The following is a 22,179-nucleotide window of genomic DNA, read 5'->3' as shown; positions in this document are numbered from 1 at the left end:
TATTTAACATCTATGTACGGAAGCTCCCATTGACAGCAGAGGCCTTTTCTTGCAAGCTCCCGATGTTCGCTGACGACATGACGTTGTATGCCAGCAGACGTACACAAGCTGAGGCCGTCGCTACCGTTACTGATTCGCTATCTGCAATTTCTGTGGATCTAGACGAGCTTGGGCTGCGCATTAATACAACAAAGACTGTAACTTTGATGATTTCTAAGTCTTCTCAACCCCTCTCAACTCCAATCGTTTTTAACCAACAGCCTCTGACTCAAGTGTCTAGCACGAGAATCCTGGGAGTCATTGTAGACAGTGATGTTTCTTGGTCTGGTCACATAGACTTTATCGTTAGGAAGACTTGCACGAAAATTGGCGCTCTTCGACGGTGTTTTCGGCAGCTAAGTTTGAAGGCAAAACGGCAGTTTATCCTCTCTGTTATCCGGCCTGACTTATTATACTGCTGCTCTTGCTTTGCAATGAAGCTATCCGCCAAGGACCGACAGCGACTCTCGTCCGTTTATCGTCGTTCTGTACGCGCTGCTTGTGGCTCAAAACTACAAGATGACGTCATGCCGCTGTTAGCTAGATTGTCGATTGATCCGTTTGAACATTACCTTATTCGTAGCATTGCTAAATTTATCCATGTTAATCATGTCGTTTTCCCTCTCCCAAATCTGACGGACCTTTTCCCTCAAGTTTCAACCGGCCCTAGGACAATAAGAAGCTCTTTTAATGCTGCTATTGCAATATCTAAATTCCGGACGACTGACGGTGTCAATTCCTTTTCAAATCGTGCTGCCCTGTTCTTTAATTCTTTGCCTGTGGAGTGGCGCACCCAGCACCGCACTACATTTGCTAAGCACCTTCAGACCATGCTAAAAGACGCAGCGTCTTTTCAGAAGTATTTTGATCTTCTTTTCAGCAAACTCCCTCATTGATCTGCACCGCCTATATTGTATAACTGTGTTTACTGCGTTCCTAGTTTAAATTCGTTTTTAAAAACATCTCTTTAATTCTTGCATTATCCCATTAGGACCATGCTTAAAGACGCAGCGTCTTTTCAGAAGTATTTTGATCTTCTTTTCAGCAAACGGCCTCATTGATCTGCATCGCTTGTATTGTATACCTGTGTTTACTGCTTACTGCTTACTGCTGCTTTATTGTTCCAAGTATCAGTTTAGTTTAGTTTAAATATCTCTTATTATTATTATTTTTTCTCACCCCACACCCCTCTACTCTGTTATCGGCCCTCTTAAGAGTTGTGTTCATCACTGTTGAGGCTTCCGATGGAAAATAAAAGAATACTACTACTACTATTACTATTTTGACTTGCGGCGCAATGTAATGCATGTTGCACTTGGAGCACGCATTACTTTTTTGAACAAGGCAATTTCGTCGCGAAGTGTGGCAACTTGAGACAGCAGGTCTGCTATTTGGGAGACCCTGCCTGAAAGTTCCTTCATGCAGCATGAAATCCCATCTACAGCATCCCTTTTAACGACAATAAGTGGGCATCCGACTGACCTGCTGGGGACGGTCGGCCGATACCTAGGCCCCGCAATCGGTGGACGAGTTGAGGCCGGGTTCCTGTACTGTCGATATGGCCAGGCTATCGCAAGCTCTCGCAGTTCCTTGTTGTCCAGGAGGGCCAGGTCCTCAGATATGCCCGCATCTGACCGATCGGTGTCCAATTTAGGAATAGCAAAAGTACACCGGAAGCACGTCCAGGAGACTACACTTCATCGGCGGATAATGCCGGCATAATTCTGGGCATAATCACGGCTTTCTGAAAAAAATTAATAGCATTGCCGAGCATAACTTACTTAGTTCATCCTTCAGCATAACTGCTGCATAAAACCGCTAGGGCCTCAAAGGTCAAAAGTTCACCGTCCAGAGTCCGTTGTTTGTTGCAAAGGCAAGGGAATCCTCCTATAAATAGATCTACACCCGGGACTCGGCAGGGAGTCGTACCATTACGGTCTGGCACGGCTCCGTGAAAGGGCCTGATCTACATAACAGATGTTACATCACATCAGGCCCTTGGACCATACCACGTGGCACGATTCCCTGAAAGGGCCTGATCTGCACTGAAAATGTAACAGGTCTGTAATGTTTACTTCAGCAGTACCAGAAGTTGGTTGGGGTGGTGCTACCACGGCATGTATTGTTTACATACCGTATTTTCCACAATAAATGTACAGTACTTTTATTTTTTCAAAGGTGTTGAGACCTGTACAGTCTGCATCGGCTATAGAGTGACCGGATATAAGAATATACCGGCTACAGTGATATTGGTACGAAATATCAAAAGCAAAACGTATTTTATCCAGTACAAATATCACTATAACCAATATTATCGGATGTAATGATATATCGGATATTATGATGGCAACAAAGAATCAAAACATGCATAACACACTATTACTCACTATAATTATTATTATCGGCTATAGTGATAACTTTAAAAATACATGTAGCAATAATATCAAAGACCCTATTTTTTTTACTTTCTTCACGTTGCTTGTTTTTATAGTGATACATGTACATGTACATAACAGAATTTTTTATGGAAATGCGGGCACTGTCAACTATGCAGCATGCTCATTTGTCAAAACGCCATGCTGGAAGTATTTCCTTGCCTTTCATGTGTCGATCGAAAAAAGAAGAAAAAAATCGATCGTATCGCATAATATACATGTAGTGATGCATCGGTTTAAATAGTGATAAATCACAGAAATCAAAAGGGTACTACGCTATAGCCGATACAGACTGTACCTCTCGTATCTCAATCATGGTCTTTGACCAACCCACTGTGCCTGTCTGCAGTACAGGTACATGTACACAAAGCAGAAAAACAGAAGCCAATAACGATATTGGTCTCTGTTTTTCTGCTCTGCGTATTTGCAGCAAGGACCCAAGACATGTTCTGTATGTACAGGTATGTATTCTTTATTAACTTGCAAGTGCACTCGGGCTACAGGCAGCCCTATTGTACACGGAAGCGACCGTGAGAAAGAAGTTCAATAAGGTGTTTGGTCTTGTGGGCTGCATGCGACGGTAGTAATCACTTAGACTCATCTACTACGATAATATTTTAAAACTATTATTACGGTATCTACATGTAGCTGTGCTGGTTTCCCATGGGCAACACCAGTGGGAATGATGCGAGAAGGAGTAGAATATCACACACACAGCAATGTTACAGCAGAAAGATGCAATCGGTTATCCCACGTGTCGTGAAGGAGGTGACTTGGTGGCGACTGCACTCTTCAGCACACTACTACTACTATGCAGTGAGAGCGTCAGTATAGAGCATGAAGAGAACACGGAGCTATTCTATGCGTTGTAATGTACCTGAACGGGGCATAACCTGCTTTAATAGTGGAGGAGTCCGCGAAAACATTTGCCGTCCTACTTCACACGGGGCGGGGAACTCCACGAAAAAAATTAATAATCCGTTCGTAGCACTGTACAGTGCTGGCAACTGAAATCCGACCCCTGAGCGGTGCATTCACATTCTAGCGGTCTCTATTTCGTAGCTTTACTATCCTCTGTTGGACCTTTGCCATGTGAGCGCACCGTGCAGGTGTCGGATTTTAGTTGCCAGCACTGTAGAACAATATGAGTCTACATTGTGCTACTTACATGTACTGTACATGTACAGTGCTGGCAACTGAAATCCGACACCCTGGGCGGTGCGTTCACTTTCTAGCGGCCTCAATTTCGTAGTGTTACGATGTGAGCGCACCGCTCAGGGGGTCGGATTTCAGTTGCCAGCACTGTACATTGTACATGTACATTGTATCTGTAGACGTGTGTCACGAACGGAAAGAGGTCTGCTCCAAGATGGCGTGGAAAGCAAGGAGTCGTGAAATACCGGTATTTGTTCACGACTCCTTGCCTTGGTGGAAAAAGTCTCTTAGTCTTGTACTTGTACGGGCGATCACAAGCCATGACACACGCCATGACATCACTAGCGCAACAGCTAAGCAAACAGCAAAAGCCAAAAGAGAAAATGAAAATGCTCTACAATAAAATGTACGTGACAACTCCATTCACGATAGATCCAGTAAGATCTGTGTGCTCCAAGATGCACGCGACCAATGGGCGGGCAGATGGCGACACAGCTCCGCCCAGCGAATTCGCACATTCCTGTCACTGTCAGCGCACATACTGTAGAATCGCAGTCGACTTCTGACAGGTGAACCCAGCCTGCATGCTCGTGTTGCCTGGCCCGCCCTAAACCAGGCTAGGCCTGGCTTGCGATGTCAGCAGGTGTCAGAAATCGACGTGCTGCTGTCAAGGAGAAGGAGCTACAGTGTATGCCAAGGAGAAGAAATAACTAACTACAAGTAATCGAATACTTTCCCAAGGAGCAACACCTGCATCGTGCATGTACCGGTACTGCTGCAGAATCCAAACCTGGACATGTCACAAACATTGCATTCTGATTGCATGATTGCTGCATCCTGATGCTGGCAATTTGCCGAAACGTCGAAAATGATTCCGTGAAATGAGTTGTGAATTTGCAGTGCCCAGGGAAAGAGCATGTGTGCTCACCAATTCTCTTTGAGTTACACATGAATCCTCAGGATGTCTCACCCCCACTACGTTGCAAACAGACTCTTAGGCGATCGCTGCATGCTAGGCTTTGTCAGATTCTGCTCGAAAAGCAGTGAAATTGGCAGAATCATACAGACCTTATGGCGGGTAATTCTTCGAATTCTGCTCCATTTCTTTATCCACATACCAAACATGCATGAAACTTACCAGAAAAGTACCGAATTCTGCCAATTTTTCTGCCGGCATTATCCGCAAAGGCCTACTGCATGCATGCATACATACTGACATAGCTAGAATTCTAACACAGAACACAATCATGTACATGTACATGTGCCCATGTGTATGAATGCCCTTGAGATCCAAATGTGTGTGTGTGGGGGGGGGGGGGGGTATTGTTCTTCAGTGCTGCTTACCTTGATGAACAACAGACAGCGTGAGGAAATGGCTCTCTTATGCAAACTGCCGGCAGTTCACGAAGGCAATTCTGCCCATTTTAATCCACAGTCGGTTAACATAACGACATACATGTGTACAATCAAGTCATGTACAATGTAGGTTTGTGCACATCTGAAGGGTGACAGTCTATCGGGGCTTTCATGAGTCGACATTGTGTGCATCCTTCATAATGCCGGGCATACACGGAATGCAGCGCCTTGAGATCAACAAACGGTTTCGACTACGTTTGAAGAAGGGACGGAAGTAGCACGATCACTTCAACCGAACGGTGTTCCAAACTTAGAATCAGAAGCACTGCTTATACCTTGGTAAATCTTCGTGGAAGGCGACAGACGGGAACGACTGCTCAACAAAGTCAACAGCCCATTCGTTGTCAATTCGTGTGGCCCAAAGATCAGTTTCACCGGCACTGGACAACCATTATTTTAGTTACAGTAGTCCAGTTTTTAATACCGGTATCCTTGTTGCTGGTGCGCCTTGCTCTCGATACTACATTGTATACTGGCAAATACAATCAGGTCATAAAATTTAATGTTATACCCAAGTAGTCCTGCCTCTTACAGCGTCTTGGCATTTATTGTGCCCCTGATGCTGCATGTTGCTGGATGTGTAAGTGTGGGTGTCTGTGGGTATCTTGTTCGTATGTACCATCTTGCATGGATTGATATAGTATTCAGCGACTGGTCGCCACCGGTTACTACCGGTAGGCGGATGCATGAGAGGATTTGAGATGATTGCCATTGATTGGAGTTTGTTCACTCTCGAGAACTTCGTTTGATACCTGCATTCAACCATTGATGTTACGTCTACGTCATCAATCGCCATCTTGCCTTTTTATCAATTCTGCCTTCGACTCCTAGCGGCGCGGCTCCGAATGTTTGCTGTGTGCAGTCAACTACTACAGTCATTGCAGCATGCAGGGGGGGGGGGGGGGGGGGGGGGGGAGAGATGAGCAATCTATCCACACCCGGATAGGCGATAACGTGCTGCAATCAAGTGTGTCTCTAGCTCTGCTTGTATCGCAATCAACCTCTCCCACGCTACACGATACCACTTGGCGTGTACCATAGAAACACGTTTTTAGCTTAAACACAACATGATTGTGCAAGACTTAGTACTACATGTACATGACTGTAAGTAGAAGACTATGCTTTATTCTGCACTCCAGCCAGCCTTGGTTTCCACATTTTGTACACGGTAAGGTCTCCTTGGACCTTGATCTCGGCGAAAGGTCCCCAGCTTTGTAGTGGCCTCTTGCTTCTCCGGCCGCCGTTCGTTGCCAGAAACCGGCCTGGTTCGCGATCGCCAACCACACACCACCGTCTGTCACCGGTGCACTGGGCACTACTATTACTAAAGTTACGCTCGGTGAAATCTGACCCAGAGTGCGTATTTGGCGCCTTCAACTAATGTTACTTCGCCCTGCAGGCCTGGTAGTGGCACGAACGACTACTCACTGTGTGGCTGTGAGCACACAATGAAAATAATCGAAAACTGGTCCAGGGCTGGTGGCAGCTTTGCACTTCCGGTCGGATTTCACGGAGCGCAGCTGTAGTGCAGTACAATGGGTTGTAGTTACATGTGCATGTACTTCGTGGTAGCAACACGCGCGGGCACGCACCTCTGTTGGTCAAGCACTGCATTGATGCCTTCCAAGGAGTTGCCAAGAGGGTGAGGGCCAGGTGCCGCAACACTGCAGCACAATCACTATGACTGTTCTGCTTACTAATCCTAGAACAGACGTAACTACGTGTACTGGATATCCCCGCGGCCCATTGCTCCGGGAGGAAAAAGTGGACCACCAACTATTAGTATTACTGCCTGGGAATGAAGTAACTAAAAGAGCCTGTCCCGGTCCACACCTGCCAGTTACGATGATATCATACAACTGCATTGAAGCGGCGAGAGTAGTGCCGCATGCAGCGTTCATCGTTCTGGTGCGTCACACTCACAGATCGTTATTATACCATACAACGACGTTACGTCGTTTAGCCTTTACTGGCTTAGGCCGGCAGAGTACATGTACTGAGTCATTCGAGAATCGAAGCTTCATCGTTCTGCTGTGTCAGCACTGCTCAGCTCAGGCATACACTTACAGGCGTCATCTGCTGAACATTTCATGTGCAAATCACTTGACAGTGCAGCATTCAATAATGCAACAATCTCTCCTCTTCTTCCCCTCCAATGGCTCTATACGCTCTCAGCCAACAGATGGCTAGCCTCAGTAGCCATTACACACACCAATACCATGGTGATATTTTTAATATGGTTGGTTGGTTTACTGTAATTCGCACCATAAACGGGAACTAGGCCCAATGACATGAAGGCGAATGGATAAGCCGCATTTAGAAAAGAGAGGAAAGGAATTAGAAAATTTGGAAAGAAAAAGTATGATCTGACAGAGGATATTATACCGGCACATAATGTACATATGTACATGTACATGCAAACAACGAAGGGGTAACCGGTTACAGGGTAGCCACGTGTAGGCTGAGAGCGCATGGAGTAAGTAGAGGAGGAGAGATTGTTGCCTTATTGAACAGCTGAATGGTATCGTTAACAGCTTTGTTGATAGTTAAACTTAAAGGTGCAGAGTTCAGCTACGTTTAAAATATACCCCACAATACCCGATTGTGTCTTCGACAACCGCGCTGGTCCAAGAACTGCTCAATCAAAAGATGATGCAGCTGCCGCCTAAACCTACATAATTGTACAATCCACAACGGGGTGGATCGCTGTACTGTACGTGATGCGCAATCTCACCAAATTTGGCGTAAAACTCTCTATGAAAATAAAACGAAGAATCCCCAGGTGACGATCATGTCCTCAGTCTCTTGATGTTAGTGACAGTGGCGAAACACCGGGATGGTCCGATCCATCACTCATCAGGTCACTGGGTGATGTGAGCATGCTCTCGCAATGGCGGTCGCCAAGGCGAAGGGCCTGGGGATGGCTCAGTAGCCTAGCTGGAGCCTGTGAACAGAATCCCTTGCCTTGGAGCGCAGTGGCAGCGGCAGTGCTGGAGGAGAAGTACAATGCAGCTCCTACATCTGGAACGTCTCGCCTCGCTGCATGGTGACATAACATGCTGGAATGTAGGTCATGGAAGGTACTACTAGGTCGACATGGTCTGTAGTCGGGAGGCTCTTTACTAAAGGCACTCTTCTCGTATTTTGGGGCAGTGGAAGAACAGCATTAGATACTGGGCTAACCAGCGATAACACACCACGTGACCAGTAACCTTGATTGTACGTACAATGTAGTTGTACTTGTAGTACTCCGCGAGACCTAGGCTATGGTTTGCACTAGCTAGATGCATGGTATAGAACCAGTTACGTACAAGATACGATTAGGATGGGTGAGGGATTATCCAACGACAACAACGGTCATTCACTATAATTATGTACAATCTATACAATCCTGTACATGTTTACATGTATATACTCAAGTGACCATCGTGACCGGAACTGCATTGTGCAGTAACAAGTAGCAATCATGACACTAATGGGCCGCATCTGCTGACACATCGCCCTCACTGCTCTTCTCACATGGTTTGAGTCTGAGTGAAGAGAGGCTACATCTTACAGTGGACCGACCCCACTTGGACGTGTACATGCACATTGAATTACAGTGAAACCTGTCTACCGCTCAAGGAACCTGAACAATGTAGTCTCTGTTACCAGGTGGTCTCCTTATCCAGGGTCAATTGACTGGTAAAAGCATCCCTTGGTCCTGGCTCCAGTGGTCTTCTAGGACAGGTGGTCGCCTTATCCGAGTGGTCGCCTTGACAGGTTTTACTTGAGTACTAGTAATACATATTCATGTACATGTACATGTACATGTACATGAATATGAATCTCCCTTTTTGCATTACAACACATTATGTATTGGAATGGACTCGGATGGAGAGCCAAGGCTTAATTTATACAAAAGAGAAAGGACCAAGGAACTACAGGTTACGTCGAGCAGTGCCGTGCAATGTTATCGCATGAGCTGATTGTTTAGTAACTGGTGGTGTTAGTGGACAGTATAGCGTAACTTGTAGTTCCTTGGTCATTTCTCTTTTGTATACATTATGTATTGTACATGTACGCACACCACACACACACACACACACACGCATGCACGCGCGCGCATACCAACCAACGCACACACATGCAGTACACTCAAGCGCGCGCGCACACACCTGGTCCTGGTCCTGATAAACACTGCCATTACGGTCACGTGTCCCCTCGCGGGGCTGACAACATGGAAAACGACGCGCGACGGCAGAAAGTCGGCAGTCTGCCGAGAGATCAGGAACCATGTTCAATCAGCACGACGAGAGAGCCATCTCCGGCAGCTATGGATTTGGAATCCACGAGTAGAGCGGCAGCATCGGCCACAGGCCCCACAGTGGGCCTTGCAGCATGAGAGAGCGGGCCGCACACGCTACGGCGGAGGAGTCGCCTGAGCAGCAATGGTAGACACCGCCGCCCGGCACGGAGCCCGAGACGATGTCGCGGGGAGCATCCGGGAGTTGGGGCACTTGTGGACCGCCAAACCTCCGGCACTGCGGAACCAGCGCTCGCAGGAAGAACATTGTCGGCTACCTCTCTGTTCTGATACAGGTTTGCGGCGCTCATCGAGGCATTTATGACGAGGCAAACCACTCCTGGAGAAGAGACGGCCACACTCGGCACAAGGTATCCGCAGGGGCTCACAAACGGGTTGGGGCGGGGCAGAACACTGCAAGCGGCCCGCCATTCCCGTCTATCCTGGGCCAAGTCATACCATTCGTCGATGCCCAACGCCGCCAGATCCTTCCGCGCAGCATCGCGCCACCTTTTCCTCGGGCCGCACATTGGACGGACAGGATGTAGGGTGCCAAACAGTAGTTGACGCGGGGCACGCTCCTCATGCATTCGCACAACATGCCCAAGCCACTCCATGCGGCGCGATGTCAGCAGGCTGGGGATGTCACACACACACACACCATTGGACCATTGGACGCCCATCGCCAGAGGCGATGATAGCGATGCTACAGCAGAAGCCATAGCAGCTTGTGCTGGGATTGCACCATTCAACAGCTTGCAAGGCTGAAGAATTGACCACCACTTTTCAGCCTGGTCTACACCATACAGCTATGAAGTGGCTTTTCTGGCCAGTGAATCCCTACTTTTTGGTCTTTTTCATTTTTTTTCACGCACACACATCACACCACATACTCCGGCATGCACTGGCTGTTGGTAACCACCCAGGAGAATGAAAGAAAAGTCAGGAGGAGTCTGAGAAAGAGAAGAAAGACGTGTGTGACCATAATCATCGGGAATCGAACCCGCAACCTATCGATTGGAAATCGCTGCACATACCACTGCACCATATGGGACACACACACACACACACACACACACACACACACACACACACACACACACACACACACACACACACACACCATGTACCACACACACGCGCACACACACACGCACAGTAGGATAAAAACTGGTAGTCATGTACTCATGTACTGATGTAGAAATTGTACGCATGAGATTATCGATGGAGATTGCAGTTGCACGCCGGTAGGAGATAATGCCCTCAGCGGATACTGCCGGCAGACAATTTTGCAGAATTTTCTACTTTTTCTGGTATGTTCAGGCGCGTGCGCCGGTGCCCTTCAAGGGGGGTTTCCGGGGGACCTCCTCCGGGAAATCTTTCAAAAAATGAAGCAAAATCCTGCATTTTGAGCGAAAAAAGGGGGGTTCCGGGCACCCAGGAACCCATACGGGGCACGCGCCTGATGTTTCATGCATGTTTGGTATGTGAAAAAAGAAATGGAGCAGAATTCAAGGAAGTGCCTGCCATAAGGTGTGTATGGTTGGGGCTAATTTCCCTGTTCTTCGAGCAGAATCTGCTAATGTTTCGAGCATTATCAAAGACTGTCACGTGATAGCATTAACTGCATGGTAAATGTTTTTTAAAGAACTTTGAACCTCCACTGTAGCCTTGTCATATTCTCAGTATACCCAACTCGCAACACATGCACAGTCCTTGGCTACACCACGAACAGTTGAAAATTGAAATACATGTATGCAGGTTATCAGAAGCGACTTGCTGGTCGCCTCGCCCTCAACAGAGGCTCAAGTGGGACAAGCCCTCAGTTTCAATCATAATGGTTTGGCTGCGAATCAATACCCAATTTTCAGTGTTCCATGCAGTCGACCTCCAGCTACGCGGGTCCAGAACTTCAGAAGGCGCCTGACTTGCCTGTCATGTCAACGCAGGATGGTGCTGGAGTAGGCATCGGCCATATTGAGAACTGAATTTCGTCTGTTTTACATGGAATTTCTTGGAGTTTTCCAATGTATTGCGCATGTACTGGAATATTATTGTTTTTCTTTTCATGGTACATGTACATGTATAGAGGTTATGCGATACACGTAGTACGTTTGCCACCCCAAATTCTTCTATATAAGGGGTTTCTGTACGCGCTTTGGGCATTTTGCCACCCCAACTGGCTCCTATATATGGCGGGTTTGACGTTATCGCATAACCTCTATAAGGGACCATCGCAAAAGTTCGCAGAAGCCCCTGAAACGAAGAGCATACGTTTGGGGGGGGGGGGGGGGAGGGAGTCGTGTCGAAAATCGCAAACCGGGCTTCAATTCAAAAAAGTATTGACGACATGTATAGGAGCTGATTATAGATTAGCATGCCATCACAGCCGGCGTAGATCGCTTGTCAGGACGCGTAGTCCATTCATGCAACTGCGCGTGTCGCGTAGCTGGCTGCCGGTACACTGTGTGTAGTCTAGTACCAAGAGTCCATAAAACGCGTGGTTTATGGACTCTTGCTAGTACTACAATGTAGTACTAGCAGGGGTTCATAGGGTTTATGAACCCCCAGGGCCGGCCCTGCTGTGTAGTATATTATAATAATTATTATGTGTGCAGCATCCAAGTGAAATAATGAAGCCCATAATTAGGGAGGTTCCGGAGTACGATTTTTCGTGCCAAAATCCGTGGAGGCTCTACGGATTTTTTATACGTCGTTTTCGAGCAGTGAAAAGTGGACCGTATGCGTGTTAAAACAAAATGGCGTCACGATTTATTGAAAGTGGTATAGTTGGTGGAACGAGTGTTCAAAACCATTTGAACTTCATACTGTTCGTCTTCTTTTTGACATGCTCTCTTTCCATCGTCCTTAGCTTTTGTTTGTTGAGAGCTGTTTTGGCTTTCTCCTATACCTCTGGGGGATGCCAAGTGATGGTTTTGAGAGGCTGGTGATGGCTGTGAGCGAGAGTTTGCCGATCGGCGTCGTCCTCGCTATAGCCATGAAAATACTAGTTACTGCGCACCTGGCAGATATCACAACACGTCCGAGCGTCCAGGAGCAAAGGAATCTTGGGTTTTCACTGGAATCTAGTTCCTCCAGGATCGTGTAGCCCACCGTCGGTGAATGGCGGTCCAGAAAGGTCGAACCTGGTCTTCTGCAGCATCTCGCAGTCCTGCGAGGCAAACTGAATACGCCTGTCATGTATTCTACAAATAAAAATCACGAAGTAGTGGACTTTACAGTGATGAGTCTATCCTGTATGCTGCAAAAGACGCAGGAAATGTGACTGGTGTCCGTACACTGGACGCCAATATCATCCCAGTCTTCTCCTGCAGGATCTGTTTGACATTGACATACCGGTATGCAGTGGATCGACATTGGCCTGGTTTGGCAGCTATCTGCCTGGTTGGATGTAGCAGGTTTGCATTGGCGCGTCGTCCAGTCCGACATTTTCTTGTAACTGTGGAGTACCGGCAGGGTTTGAGAGGTTGCTCGTGCTGTGAACACATCTCTACTGCCTGTCTCGTCCTGGAAGTGCCGTCTCGCCGCTTCCTTGCTCTACAGTCACGCCGTTATTTCGCTTTGTTTCGTGGTGCAGCTCAAAACCTGCCCAAACAACTGTGAGCTCGCAACATGGTATGGACAAATTGCACCACTTATGCTGGTTAACTAAAACCGGGATAGTCGAGTAAGCGAGTTCACTCCCTGGGCCATGGCAAGATCTGTTCAACGCGGGCTATTCCAACCTCCAAGTGCATAGTCACCGATCGATCCATGCGATGGTGGTTGACCTACCAAGAGCCAAGGTCTACGAGTACTACTATTGGATGCTGTCTACATGCAGTCAACAAAATCAAAGTACCTCAGTATGCCCCAGAACAGGGCATGTGCATCTATAGCATGACACAACAGGGGTTCTGGCGGCACCTGTCAAACAAGCAGTAGCGACTAGTGCCAGCTACCTATTGGAGGCTAGCCGCTACAGTCTGTCACTGGAGATAATTATTATGTTCACTGTTTAGACTGAGCACAATCAATGATGCCCAATCAATCTGCCCAAAGTGTGTTCTGTTCCACCTAATTATAACGTCCCATCGCATCAACCCTACTACACGCACATGTCGTCACTCTAGCACGACTTGTGTTATTATTGTTCATTTTGATTCGCACGATAACTAGAGCACAATAAACGTTAACTTGACCGAAGGTTAAAGGCGACTGCAGATAGAGGAACACATCGAGGTACAGGTACCGGCATCAATACAGTATCAGAGAGAAACAAACAAAAATGAGAGGTACGCGGAAAAAACTCTCGTAAGCCCAAGGGGAAGTGGTTGATGAGGGATGAATGCACTCTCCACGCTCGTCTACACTGTTCGTGGAAATGCACACATACATACAATAATATACAACATAGCAATAGCATGCACAGAACCGGACAATTTCATGTTCACACATGCAAGCACAGACCTGAACATTAGTACCAAAAGCCGATACAGACAATATCCCCGTACACACAGACGCACACACACACACACACACACACACACACACAATGTCCCATGTATGCGCCCGTGGCGAGAAAAGCACGCAAATCTAAAAATGCACTGGATGTGAACCCACAGATTTTCTCTTATAGCAACGATAGCGGATCTGATTCTGAATGAAACACACACACAATACAATCATTGAATGCCCACCTGCAGATGATGGCAGGTCCTGAAAGAACAGGCAGTGTTCCAGTGATGGGGAACAGAACTTCGAGTGGCGAGTGAGGTATACACACACACACGTGCGTGCGCGTGCGCGGGCACACACCAAAGTCATGAAGAAATAGAATCGACATCATAGTATTCATTGGTTGGGTAATGGAAAGGAAAATAAAACATTGCTGTAGGTTATTGTTGTAAGGACACTGGGAGCACAACAGAAAGGTAAGCAACTTGCTTTGAAGCAAAGAAAGTTAATAACGTTATTCCACGGATCTCAGAAGGAAGGAACGTTCCAGAATGCTGCACTGGCAACAGGCGGCCTGCATGTGCGCGGCCCCTGCAGTCGGTCCAGCTGCCAGCCTTGCAGTGCTGAAAAGAATGTGCAGTACAGCATGTCACATAGTATCGCAGCCTGGACAAATAGGCGCTGGGAAGTCCTAGTTATGTGCTCACCTACACCACGATGCACCAATCTTCTGAGCTACTTTGGCAACAACTTTGTCCACTTGAGACTCCCATGGGCTGAGCCAGTTGTTGAGGGCTGCATCAAGGTGGACGGCAATGACCGCTGATGGCAAGGCAATCCATGACACACAGTCACTAGGGCATCGTCAACATGGCGCTGAGGCTGGATCGATAAAATCAACCTTTAGGCTGCCGCGGGGTTGACAACGAGGCCGCTGTCTCGAAGCTAGTCAGTCAGCCTGGTCACCGCCATTGACGAACCAGTCGCCACCGCCAGCAGTGGCGGTAGGTTGTGACAAGTCACGGTGGTGCAATATTGTCAGCAAATTCAGTACTCAGGATAAGATGAGTGACAAAGGGAACGTTGTGTTTGATAATATTGAAGTGAACAGGGATGATCACAAACCCTGCGCGTACTCCACCGTGAGTTACAAGAAAATTCCGGACTGGACGACGAGCAAACACCAACCTGCTACATCCAACCAGGCAGATACTATTACGATAGCTGCCAAACCAGGTCAATGCCGACCTACTGCATAATGTCAATGTCAAACAGATCCTGCAGGAGAAGACTGGGGTGTTGGCGTCCAGTCACTGAGTGTACAGACACCAGTCACATTTCCTGCGTCTTTTGCAGCATACAGGATAGACTCATCACTGTAAAGTCCACTACTTCGTGATTTTTATTTGTAGAATACATGACAGGCGTATTCAGTGTGCCTCGCAGGACTGCGAGATGCTGCAGAAGACCAGGTTCGACCTTTCTGGACCGCCATTCACCGACGGTGGGCTACACGATCCTGGAGGACTAGATTCCAGTGAAAACCCAAGATTCCTTTGCTCCTGGACGCTCGGACGTGTTGTGATATCTGCCAGGTGCGCAGTAACTAGTATTTTCATCGCTATAGCGAGGACGACGCCGATCGGCAAACTCTCGCTCACAGCCATCACCAGCCTCTCAAAACCATCACTTGGCATCCCCCAGAGGTATAGGAGAAAGCCAAAACAGCTCTCAACAAACAAAAGCTAAGGACGATGGAAAGAGAGCATGTCAAAAAGAAGACGAACAGTATGAAGTTCAAATGGTTTTGAACACTCGTTCCACCAACTATACCACTTTCAATAAATCGTGACGCCATTTTGTTTTAACATGAATATCGCGGGTTCCGGGGTACGGAACTTATGTGTTTGCCGTCATTGCCTAGGTTACGATCGCAAACACGTCACATTCCCGCGCTATGCCTTTTTATTTTGAAAATTTGTACCGAAATCAAAACTTCCCGCGAAAAATCGATGTTTCTCGTACCAAATTAATACGCGAAAAATCTTTCTGCACCCGATCCGATGACGCAAAATCTCCATACGAAGCATGGTTCGTATGAAAGCCAGTCCACACGGATTCTCGTGCCGAAAAATCGTATGGAGCACGCCTGGAAAAAATCCGTAGCGCCCATACGGATTTTGGCACGGAAAATCGTACCCCGGAACCTCTCTATTATTGTGACTGTCGTTTCGTTTGAGGGGGGAGGGAGGGGGGTCAGGCCCGAAACTCACGGTCTTCGTTTCGGGGGCTCAGTTCTGCGAACTTTTGCGATGGTCCCTAAGTTCACGAAGAAGAGGTTGGTGCGACTTCGGCGATACTTGGGGAATTGTGTGTTGCTTCCTACATAGTCATTGAAGATTGCGCTATTCCTGCCGACTTGAATTCTCACTTGACTGACTCACGACTGCCATCCAGAGCACACGAGAAGTCCATCGAACCTTCCACTCGGCAAACCTGCAAGAAAGCACCACTCCCTGTTCAATACACAGTGTTTCGCGGAAATCACCCCTCATCAGTTGAGCTTGAGTAGGCTGAGGAGCACCACTTATAGTGCTCTCCAGGCACAAACATCACCAGGGTTACAAACTTACAGAGACGCTCCGTTTCCAGCGCGACAACACCTCGTGAACACCAGATAGCAGTGTGAGAGTGTCGCTCATGGAGGTACTCATGGAAGGGCTGAAGAAACGCTGAGGTCCAGGCCATTCCCAACGTTGTTGCCTCCAAACCATGACGTACTGTATTTCGCAAGCCCGCGACGGGGACAATGTGAAGAAGAGGTTGGTGCGACTTCGGCGATACTTCGGGAATGTGTGTTCAGAGTGCTCCTCTCTACATGGGAGCTTGCGCTATTCCTGCCGACTTGACTTTTAAAATATAATATAATATTCTCACTTGACTGACTCATGACTGCCATCCAGAGCACACGAGAAGTCCATCGAACCTTGCACTCTGTTTGGAAGTGAAATAAATGAATCTCCGGACTCTCTCTCCCTCTCTCTCTAGCTCTCTGAGTTTGTTCAAAAATGTAGCGTTGTACATTGGACGTTGGAGAGTGGACTTCTGGCGGCATATCAGTATTTGACCCGGGTCATGTCAACTGTCTTCATATAAACGCTCACCTCTTTGATCTTTTGTCTATCGTACAGACTTTCAACCCGGGCTGAACTCGACCCGGGTTGAAATTTCTCGTACTTGGCAGAGTGCAACTTCGTTGCACTCTGCCACTCCCGGCACTGACTGAGTACATAGTAGATCTACTGCTGGCCCCACATACTTACTACCGTACTGGCAAGAGTACATAACCCAGTGGTTATGTACTCTTGGTACTGGCAATAATTATTATGTTGCCGCAGTGAGGCCATGAAGCGTTACATTGGCGTTACATTGGCACATGTTTGCCGCACGCAGGGCGTTTACATGCAAAGTCGCACAGGAGCCGTTACGCAGGTTTCTATATTGCCGCAGTCCTTTTTTTTGCTATTGCCGCATCACTTTTTTGCTATTGCCGCATCATTTTTTTGCTATTGCCGCATCATTTTTTTGCTATTGCCGCATCATTTTTTGCAAACTGCATGCAATGAAAAGATCGCCGCACCCCGCCGGACGCGCGTTACGAACTCAACCGAGTCAACGAAAATTTGTCGCACTAGCCTGGTCGCGCGTTACGCTGCACCCCCCTGCGTTACGCGGCAACATACGAGTGCTTATATTTTTTCAACACCCCTCTACCCCGCGCTAATATTGGAGACCGCGCTTATATTGGAGACTGAGCTTATATTTTTTCAACCAATACATCCATACAGAGCAAGAAGAAATACATGCTACTATAGATATCATGCATGCAGCATTGATTTCCACCAATACCGTGCTAATAATAGTTTCGAAAGATGTTTCGAAAGGTGCTCACAGTGTGCTAGTATTAGGCGGTGTTTACATGAGGCGTTTCAACCCGGGTTGAGTTCGACCCGGGTCAGATTTCAACCCGCCATGTGCATAAAAATGCGTCATTTAATGACGCATTGCACTTGACCCGGGTTGAAATCAACCCGGGTCAAGAAAATCGTACAAACGTACTTCTGTGCGTATCTCGCGCCAGGTTTGAACGGCACTGCAGATGCAAATTTCGCGCGAACAGATTCACGTGACCATACAGGACGGGAAAATGTGCAGAACTCGACGGTCTCGGATTGTGGAGCTGTCGGATTTGTACTGAGTTCTGGGCCAGATTCTCGTGCTGCGCACCTCAAGCATCAGCTTGGACAGCACACGCCATGCAGGGAGGCCCTCAGTGTTGCCGGTGCAATGGCAATGGCTCCTGTGTTGGCTGTGTCTGTGTGAAGAGTGGACGTAAATGCCGGAATTGCTGCCCTGCTCAGAAAAACCGCTGCCGAAACAATCCTTCTCCAGCCGCGTCTCCGGCGTCGCCACCGCCCGCCTTTCGCAGCCCCGTACTCGTAGGAGTTCAAACGGCACGTCACGTTCCCAGATCACCTGGGCCTGTCCCCGCGACTGCCCACCAGACAGCAGATGCAGGAACGAGTCGTAGTACGAGTACCGTAGTTTCGAACTCCCAGCAACATGCATGGGACCTGCTTGATCGTTCGGAAGACCAAGCTACGAGCCGTACATCTACCGTAGTTTCGAACACCCAACAACATGCATGGGACCTGCTCGATCGTCATCTGCACGGGTCAGCAAATGAGGACAGCCAGACCGATTCAATCCCCGAGCGTCCATCACCAACGCCCCAGAGCACAGAGATCCAATCATGCAACACACAACACACCCAGTGTTCCCCAGCAGCTGCGCAGCCTACATGTCTCCTGAGCAATGCAGCTCGTGCCCAACGCTTACTCACTGAGGTGACTGAGGCCACACACAGCACACAGGCTGCTCACCCCACTGTAATGTCCAGTCAAACCCTGGATGCCGAGTTGCTAGCCACCCTGGATGAGAGCGATGTAGGGCACTCAAACAACACCAGTGGAGCCACTCCAGACACTAACACTAGGGCCCATGAACTCCCACAGTACACACCTGCAAACTGTGACCTGAAATTGGGGAACCTTTCCGTAGCGGACACCCAGCAAGTACTCTCCGCCGCATATGAAGAGGTAGTGCATTTCCGCCCAAACCTGTTTCTCGTGCCCTCCGGAGCCGTCGGGGCGCAGTTTGTGTTACTGTTAGCCCAACTTTTCAGGCGCTTCGGGCAAGAGGGTGCAGGTGAAGGCTATGCCATCAAGGGAGCCATGACAGCCACACAACTAATCTTGCAGAAGCCATACGGAGCCAACAGCCGGCAAGAACACCTGGACTGTCTCAACCGCCGATTGCCACTGTGGAATGCCGGAAACGTGGACGAGCTAATACGGGAAGCCCGAACAATTCAGGAGCAACTCGACGCCGGTAAATCCTCCACCCGTCCCACCCCAGCTAGTCAGGGAAATGACGCACGCAACTTCGCATCACTGATCACTGCAGGGAAGACCGGAGCAGCGGTTCGAATGCTCTCCCAAGAATCATCCACGGGCTCGCACTCCCTGAACGACATCATTGACGGTCAATCAGTCCGAGAGGTCCTCATCTCCAAGCACCCTCCGGGTGAGCCACTCCATGAGGCAGTGCTTATACCGGGAATACCTCCCGAACAACCACATGCCATCATGTTCTCAGCCATCACGAGAGAGGCCATCATGAAATCAGTCCTCAATACCAACGGTGCGGCCGGACCCTCAGGCATGGACGCCAATGGCTGGCGAAGAATCTGTTCGTCCTTCCATAGTGCCTCTGATGCTCTCTGCGATGCGCTCGCCCTGTGTGCCCGTCGCATAGCGACCACTGCCATCGACCCTTCCTCCCTTGAGGCCTATACCGCCTGCAGGCTGATCCCATTAGACAAGCAACCCGGAGTTCGGCCCATCGGAATTGGTGAGGTCGTCCGACGTGTTATCGGCAAGGCCATATTGATGGTAGTAGGCCCAGCAATTCAGCAAGCCACAGGGTGCCTCCAACTGTGTGCAGGTCAACAGAGCGGCATCGAAGCAGCCATCCACGCTATGCGATCCGCATTCGCACAAGACGACACTGAGGCCGTGCTCCTAGCCGATGCATCAAATGCGTTCAATCGTATCAACCGCAACGTATGCATTCGCAACATCCAGCATCTGTGCCCAGAATTCTCCACCACCATCGTCAATACGTACCGGTCCCCATCCCGGCTGTTCGTCGGTGGCGAGACCATTCTCTCCTGTGAAGGAACTACACAAGGCGATCCGCTCGCAATGGCAATGTATGCGTTGGGCACCGTGCCTCTCATCCGTCGTGCTGCCTCTAGCAAAGCCGTACAAGCGTGGTTCGCAGATGATTCCACAGCAGCAAGCACTCTCACCAGGCTTCATAAGTGGTGGTCCATCCTGGAAGAAGAAGGTCCATCCTATGGATACTACATCAACGCCAAAAAGTCGATACTTTTGGTGAAGCCCGAGTGCTTAGATCGAGCCAGGGAAATCTTCCAGGACTCCAGCATAGACATCCGGTCGGATGGGTGTCGCCACCTAGGGGCCGTCCTCGGATCACGAACATTCTGTTCGGCATATGTGTCAGGCAAGGTGGATGAGTGGTGTCGCGAAGTGGATGTTCTGGCTGAGTTCGCCCGCACCCAACCACAAGCGGCATTTGCTGCCTTCGGCCAGGGAGTTCGCCATCAGTGGTCCTTTGTCGCCCGGACAGTGCCAAATACGGCCGACCTGCTCGCACCTTTGGAGGAAAGAATCCGTACCAAATTCATCCCTGCCATCATCAACCGCGTCCCGCCAGGAGACATCGAGCGTGCCATGCTGGCCCTACCGTGCAGGGACGGAGGGCTTGGGATCGTCAACCCATCCTCCCTTGCCTCCCAGTTCCAGGACTCTATGCATATTACCAAGTCTCTCGTGCAGAAGATCCTCCAGCAAGATCAGTCAGCAGAAGGCGTCCCAGCTGCCACCATCACAGCGAAGGCAGAGATTGTTTCCCAGTCCCGGCGCCTGGCGAAGGAAGCGGTTGCCTCGGTCATTGCCACCTCCACCAGCACCACAGAGCGCACCCTGAATCTTGCTGCTGAAAAGGGCGCCTCCAGCTGGTTGACCTGTCGGCCCCTTCGTCAGTATGGTTTCAACCTACACAAGCAGGCGTTCTGGGACGCTCTCTGCCTACGGTATGGTTGGACCCCTCCAGGCCTGCCAACAGAATGTGTGTGCGGCAAAGCGTTTTCACCGGAACACGCGCTGTCTTGCCCAACTGGTGGCTACCCCGCCATGCGGCATAATGACCTTCGGGATCTCACCGCATCTCTCCTACGTGAAGTGGCCCATGATGTCCAGGTCGAGCCACATCTCCAGCCGCTAACCGGTGAGACCTTCCGTCACCGCTCCGCCATCTCCGAGGATGGTGCCCGCCTGGATGTGGCCGCATCGGGTGTCTGGGGTGGACGTTTCGAACGGGCACTACTGGACATCCGGGTATTCAACCCGCACGCCCGCTCCAACCGCCAACAGTCCATCACAGCCACCTACCGGAAGCATGAGGCCGAGAAAAGGCGCGCGTACGAAGAACGCGTCCGGGAAGTTGAACACGCGTCTTTTTCTCCCATTGTGTTCAGTGCTTCCGGCGGCTACGGCAAGTCCGCCTCCGCTTTTTTCAAGCGTGTCGCCTCTATGCTCGCCGACAAGAGAAAGGAGCCCTTCTCCTCACTTCTTGCCTTTATTAGGTCAAGGGTTTCCTTTTCTCTTGTTCGTGCCTCCAATGCCAGCCTCCGTGGTCACCGCAGGCCACGGTCTCAAGATGCCCGCCAGAGAGTCATTGACTCTGATGCTTCTGTGGTCCTTGCTGCTGCAGAGTGCTTTCGGTAACTATCCGTGGTGTGTTTGGCTACTGTTCTGCTTCAGTACCCCCCCCCCCACTTTTTCATGATTTTGCATGTTATCGTTTTCTCGGATTCCGGTTTTCCACTTGTTATGTTCGAATCCATAGTCTGTTTAGTCTGTACACGATTTGTACGCAACTTCTCATTGTTTTTTTTTTTTTGGTTTTTTTTTTTTTTGGTTTTTTTTTTTTACCAGGCGTGGGCCATCCCCTGATCATAGGTGCCAAAGACTACCATACAGGACTGTAGAAGTGGACTTTTGGCGGCATATCAGTATTTGACCCGGGTCAACTGTCTTCATGTAAACGCTCACCTCTTTTGTCTATCGTACAGACTTTCAACCCGGGCTGAACTCGACCCGGGTTGAAATTTCTCATGTACACAGTCTATTGATTTTTTATGTCTAAGGCTGTGTTTACATGAAGCGTTTCAACCCGGGTTGA

The 22,179-nt window shown here is 49.1% G+C and overlaps 1 long non-coding RNA gene across 1 annotated transcript in view; it reads right to left on the bottom strand.

The window, feature by feature from the left end:
- Nucleotides 1-9,230: 9,230 nt before the first annotated feature.
- LOC135828473 (uncharacterized) overlaps nucleotides 9,231-22,179 on the bottom strand; it is a 21,048-nt gene continuing 8,099 nt past the window's right edge. Inside the window, exon 2 of the long non-coding RNA XR_010555678.1 lies at nucleotides 9,231-9,966. This is a non-coding gene — a long non-coding RNA (uncharacterized LOC135828473). The remainder of the gene's footprint in view (nucleotides 9,967-22,179) is intronic.

Source organism: Sycon ciliatum, chromosome 12 (genome assembly GCF_964019385.1).
Source record: "Sycon ciliatum chromosome 12, ocSycCili1.1, whole genome shotgun sequence".
Taxonomy (NCBI): Eukaryota; Metazoa; Porifera; class Calcarea; order Leucosolenida; family Sycettidae; genus Sycon; species Sycon ciliatum.
This window is presented reverse-complemented; position numbering and strand designations above follow the sequence as displayed.